A 6,575-nucleotide genomic window follows, 5' to 3' on the forward strand; every position below is an offset into this window, starting at 1 on the left:
GGGGGGGGGGGGGGGGGCACTGTCACTGCTCATTGCCTTGATTTCTATTATTATTTTTATTTTTTATTTTTTATTTTTTGCCTGTTCCTCAACTGATATCAAAACTTCTAAAGTTTTAGATTTAACTTCATTTAGTTTTGGAATATTTTTTCAAAATTAACAAAGACTTCAATATTAACATCTTCTATGTTTTCTCTACCATCATATAAATTTTCATAAAAATACTTAGTTTTAGCTTAATTATCATCTTGCTTTGTAATAATAGAGCCATTATCAAGTTATCTCTTAGGAATATTTTTTTAAATAACATTTCTGTTTTCAAGACTTATATTACTGGTTGTCTTCTCCCCTTCCTTATTTGGCTCTTGGTTTAACTATACGGTTACCCACGGTGACTACTGCTCACCTATATGTTTGTGGTAACACAGTGCTACATGTACATAGGTGTTTGAAAATCCCTAACTTTTTATACACCAAAGTTGTATTATATTCGTGATGGGTCTGCCAAGAAGGAGTGGTGATGGTGCGGCTGCGGTTGCTGTTGCTGGGAAATTGTAAACGAAAAGCTTGAGGTGCCCCTGGACGAATCTGACATCGACATAGTTCATCGACTGGGACGATAACTGAGATACATTATTGTGAAATCAACTCACAGGCCGAAAAAGCATGAAATTTAACAAGCCAGGAAAAAGCTAAAAGGGACAGGATTTACCGTGTTTGAGGAACTGACAAAAGTTAACCAATTTATACAGCGCGGAAGGAAAACTTGTTGTCATTCATCCCTTGGAGGATGCATCCTTATTGGACGACCAATGAATCGCGAGAATTCTCTGATCGGTAGTTGACACTAGGCCAATGCGGCCGCCAGGGGCTCTAAATGGCAAATATAGAGTCCTTGGTATACCGCCCTCTGTGTTTTTGTCGGACATGTATTATACTAATAAGTGTTTAATGTTTCTTCACTTTGAGTGCGTTTTCGGTTTACTTTTCGATGTTTGTCCAGCGTGTGTACAGATACGCGAGTTGATTTCATGCTTTATTTCATACGATATTTATCAGTTAATTAATTGTTAGAACTTATCTACTGCTATGTACTTACTGCACCAGTTTATCGATCGTCGTGTGCTTGATAATACTATTCAATTAAATGAATAATTGTGGTGTTCACAGGAATATCCATATTTAAAAAGACGTATAATGTAGTGTGAAAATCCGAACAACCGTCACTTAGTCGTTTCTAAAATATTGTATACTACTTCCGGGTGTTTTTTCGTGAACTTCCCATATGCTAGTAAAATAATCACGGAAATTTGTTACAGCTTCAGCTTGTACCATTCGCCGTATTTTGACACACACGGGGTATGTATGCAACAACTACACATATATATATATACAGTATATTGATAGCTAGTGAAATATAGGACGGTATTGAATCTGGAAGTTGTACTTTAATATACTGCAAGTTAGACATCAGCAGCTTGTTTCCACGTAGCCTCGGCTCAGGTGTATACTTATCACTAGAACTGTATACATTTCTAATCGATGGGCGAATATATTTTCAACTTTGGTCATATATAAATCTATAACTTATAAAAAAATCATCTTGATTTTGAGATGGTTAGTAAATGCGGCAATGTATAAGCTGCAATCTTATTAAATCATCTGTCACATGGCTCGTTTAAATTCGTACTACGCCTGCAGAGCCACGTAACAGATATATTTTTAAACAGATTACATATAGCTATACACTGTGAGCAGTAGTCTGTACTTTAACTAACAAGAAATGTAAATTTTCTGTATTTTATAAATCTCTCTTCTTTCTTCTTTTCCTCCATTGGATGGTGATTGGAACTTTTTTTTTTACTTCTTCTTAGACTCTGCTCATTGTAATACATTAAACTTTTAAAATATGGATGACTTAACTATAATACCAGCTAAATGTCAGGGACTGGGAGATTAAAAGGGTAACGTTTTCTTTCCTAAGAGAGTTTTTTTTTCAGTTCTTATAAACCTAATGCCAGAGTGGTTGCTATTCTATTTAGTAATACCTGTAATTTTGAATTTAAAGTTAAAAATAGAAAGGAAAGACTTGACATGCAACTTCTTAGCTATTGACATTGAATTAAAAACATAAACATTACATTGATAACATTATATGGCCAAAACTCTGGTGACCCTGACTTTTACAATAAATTGATTAATACTATAGACAGCTTTAGTAATGAGTGATCATTAGTGGAGATTTTAATCTAGTGATAAATCCTGATCTGGACTATGATAGTAGTAACAAAAATATAAATAATCCTAAAGCGAGGGATAAGGTTCTAGAAATAATTGAAAGTTATAATTTAGTGGACATTCATAGAGAGTATCACCATAACCACAAAAGATAAACTGTTCAAGCGGGTCTCTTCTTAGCCCCTGTTCAATCGGGTCTCTTCTTAGCCCCTGGTCAATCGGGTCTCTTCTTAGCCTCTGTTCAATCGGGTCTCTTCTTAGCCCCTGGTCAATCGGGTCTCTTCAGCCTCTGGTAATCAAGGCTACTCTAAACTGGATACTACTTTGAACCCACTTAGTGACGGTGAACAAACGCCAAAAAATCAAACCCAATAAAACAATCAAGGCTTGATATTTTCCTAATCTCAGAAAAGTTATTATCTAATGCAATACATTTAACAATAGATGCAGGCTATCAGTCTGACCACTCTTTTCCCAAAANAAGAGAGTATCACCCTAACCACAAAAGATAAACTGGTCAATCGGGTCTCTTCAGCCTCTGGTAATCAAGGCTACTCTGAACTGGATACTACTTTGAACCCACTCAGTGACGGTGAACAAACGCCAAAAAGTCAAACCCAACAAAACAGTCAAGGCTTGATATTTTCTCAGAAAAGTTATTATCAAATGCAATAAACTTAACAATAGATGCAGGCTATCAGTCTGACCACTCTTTTCCCAAAACAAAGTTAAGATTAATTTGAAAAGGACAAATGCTCATCGAAGTAAAACAACTGGAACTGGCATTATTTTGTTCATTATGATATTTATACGGAGTTATTGCCCTTTGTTGAAAAATACTTGTCCATACAACTCCCCCAACACTATGCGGCCTATTATTTCTACCTGATGTTTAAAAATGAGTTATGAACCTTTGTCTGCAACTACTCTGTCGATTTCAATAAAAGTTTACATATATGGTAAATACCCCCTGATGTCGTGCATTATAGTATTGTTTTATTTCGACCCTTTTTTTAGGAGTTATGGTCCTTTCTTAAAACTGTTTGTCCTTACATCTCTTCCTTAACTACTAGAACCATTTCAGCAAACCTCGTTCATTTGGGCTTACAAGATTTGGTTTGCAAGTATGTTTTGGCATTTGGAGGGAGTACAGGAAATATTTTAATGACTTATATTCTTTAGAAAGTGTACAGCTCATTTATTAAAGAAATCATTACTGGTGGGAGACTATGCATAGGTAGTAAACCTTTAGCTTACAGTTCTGGTTTATATAGGAGCGGGGTATTGGTTAGCCTTTGACTTACAGTTCTAGTTTCTAGATCAATTACCATAACTTTGTATACATTTTCCTATTTTATTGTAAATATATATGGGTAGAATAAAGATGCCAGAAGTCATCTTATCAGGGAGGGGAATATGTAGCCCTTTATATTTGGGTAAACAATAGTCAGGGTTGACTAACTCCGAACAGGTAAGTTTCCACACCTACAGGTTGCATAACACATATGAGTGTAAGATAACTTAACTGATTTGGTGAATGGGTGAGTGTGTGCTCACGCTAAGAACCTGTTATTCCATGCAGAAACATTCCACCTATCGTTCGAATACCAGCCTTCGACGGTATCAGATCTACCAAACGTTATTCCATCACGGTTCATCGTTTTTTCCCAGGTAAGTTAGCGTAAATGCAGAAACATGCATGCTTTTATTTAAATGTTAAATGTAACTCGTACCATTGAATCAGTCATTGTGTGTGAGGTATGTTATGGTAATAAGTGTTCATGTCGTGTATCATGTATTTGTAGGTTTTTGTAAATAATAAACCGCTATAGAAGAATGCTAAGCTCATGGTTATTTGTTGGCCTGGGTTACAGGATTATAGTTAAATCAAGAGCCGTCATGTACAATATTTACAAATTATTATTTTCATGGACTTCACTTCTTTAACTGTGAACTATTTAAGCGAAAATATGTACGTTTCAACACATTCATTTCTCTATTCACACAGCCATGTTACATCTGCCTTTCCTCTTCTTTGGAATCGTATCCTTCCATTCGGTGCTAACAGCAGGTAAGTACATTGTAATACCCAAATAGATTTAGAACAGTTATCAGCAATATCGATGAAGTTTACATGACGATTTCTTCAGAAGTATCGCATTGTCTTTAAATAAACAGGGCGTTCATTTGAAGACATATTTATTACAAAAATTTAGAAATTATTTGGAAAATAAAACTGAATTTGATACACGTTTATAAAAGTTGTCATCAAATGATCTAAATCCTTATAATGAACACGTGTCTACATTGAAAACTATTCCAATAGAGGGTTTTCCGTTGTCTTTTTCCCATGTGTGAGGTTTAAAATTCTGTCGATAGACATTTCTAGTTATGTATTTTTACTGTATTTTTTGCTTTGCAATAATTGTTATTGAAATCTAAGTCTTCCGAAAACCTGTTTTTCTGGATTTTTTTGTGCTTGTATAAAACCCGTTTACTGTATGGATTTTAAAAACTCAAGGAGTTCCAGTTTAGTTGCACTAATGACTTGTTTCCGGAATCATTGTCATTTGCCCACAGCTCGATTTAATACAAACCTTGATATTTGCAGATCTCCTAAGTATGTATGGTATATATCGAAAGAAAATATCGCTTTAAAAAACATGTGGAAGTGCCGATTTTCGGCCTTGGGTCTAGTTGCGTACGCTATCGCGATCGATCACTTCATTTTCTTACATTTGACGTCTTAAAGTAAAAACTCGACTTGATATGTCCCACCAGCCGGGCTCGACTGGGGCAAGAAAGTATGACTACTTTTAGTTTGGTGATTTTGAAAATGAAAGCAGAATACATCAACACATGATCGTTTGTCTTTATTGGAGCAATTGTGATTTCATTTGTATTTAAAAGTTCCTTTCTTTGACTGTGTTTACCTGATGCAGTTTCCAAAAATTATCATGTTGCAGCATAATTCAAGAAATTTCCCATCAATGTTAAGAGTATCAATTTGAGCATGTTACCATGCCAGATAAAACCATATCATAGTCAAATCAAAGTGCAGAATAAGAAGACTTTGAAGTTGCATTTTACTATTGTTTATGTATGATATTACTTTGGCGGTATTATGTATACAGTCATAAAGTAAAAAGTAAAATAAAATAATGTTTTTTTGTAAAAGGAGCGAGATGGGCCTAGTTTTGTGTTATTTCATTCCACAGAAATATATAGATTCAGTATAAAATCTTTGGTAAAAGTTCATGTCGCCTAGCATCCAGTGCCATGGGCACTTTGATTTATTTCTATGAACGAATATAAAAAAAACTTTGAATAGGAGGTGGGGAGATTGATACAATAACTGTTGCACTGCCAATTTTTTGCCTTTTACTGGTATAATCCGTTTTTGTGCAGTGTTATATTCGCCTTCGATATTTAACTGCGGCGAAATGTTCTGGTGTATAGTGATAAGTGGGCAGTGTGTTGTTTTCTTGACAATAGGAAAGTATGTTGTCCTCCCTGGCAAGTGCAGAGTGAGGTGACTTCCATGACAAGTAGGAAGTGTAACGTGGTCGATTCTATCTCTATCAAGGCCTATAATTTGGTCAAATGGGTCTTTTCTTAGCCCCTGTTCAATAGGGTCTCTTCTTAGCCCCTGTTCAATAGGGTCTCTTCTTAGCCCCTGGTCAATCGGGTCTCTTCAGCCTCTGGTAGTCAAGGCTACTCTTATCTGGATACTACTTTGAACCCACTCAGTGACGGTGAACAAACACCAAATGAACAGTTCTATAATGTTTATTTATATACATAGGAGTACTGGAGCCGTACGAGCATGACATTTGCAAGGTTAATACAAGTAAATATCAACGTATCTCACTCTTGTTCTGTACATATGCACTTAAACTTCAATATATCTTAGTTTCTCTATTATACTGACCTAAAAAAAAAATCTGACATAGAGATACTCAACAATAAGCCTTATTTCTTTCAATTCTAGCAGTAGGAATTGTATCTGACTGAAGTTCGTTATGGTTTCTAATGTAAACATTGACCTACATTTATACGACTTTGACGTCACTTTACAATAAAGCAATTACATGGAAATCCCTTCTAAAAATAGTTCTATATATAGATATAAATGACATTAGGCTATTTCCTTAGGAAAAATAGGAAGTGAATCACGCTCGAACCTGGTTAGCAGTTCCGAGATCTTAAACCCATGTGTACTCATCGACTGCTGAGTCGTGACTGCCGATATTAAGGAATTGTCCCGAAAGTAACGGGATAAGTCATTATCGCACAAGCAAAACAAAAAAACACTCTGACGTTTAGACAATTTAATT

At 35.4% G+C, this 6,575-nt stretch overlaps 1 long non-coding RNA gene across 3 annotated transcripts in view; it reads left to right on the forward strand.

Moving 5' to 3' along the window:
- Window positions 1-1,272: 1,272 nt before the first annotated feature.
- LOC110446961 overlaps window positions 1,273-6,575 on the forward strand; it is an 8,772-nt gene continuing 3,469 nt past the window's right edge. Inside the window, exons 1-3 of one of the 3 annotated variants that reach the window (XR_002462526.1) lie at window positions 1,273-1,359; window positions 3,821-3,909; window positions 4,247-4,309. This is a non-coding gene — a long non-coding RNA (uncharacterized LOC110446961). Of the gene's footprint in view, window positions 1,360-3,720; window positions 3,910-4,246; window positions 4,310-6,575 lie in introns of those variants that run through there. The other 2 variants (XR_002462527.1, XR_002462525.1) reach the window with 2 other exon arrangements.

This window comes from Mizuhopecten yessoensis, unplaced genomic scaffold, assembly GCF_002113885.1.
Source record: "Mizuhopecten yessoensis strain PY_sf001 unplaced genomic scaffold, ASM211388v2 scaffold3091, whole genome shotgun sequence".
NCBI lineage: Eukaryota > Metazoa > Mollusca > Bivalvia > Pectinida > Pectinidae > Mizuhopecten > Mizuhopecten yessoensis.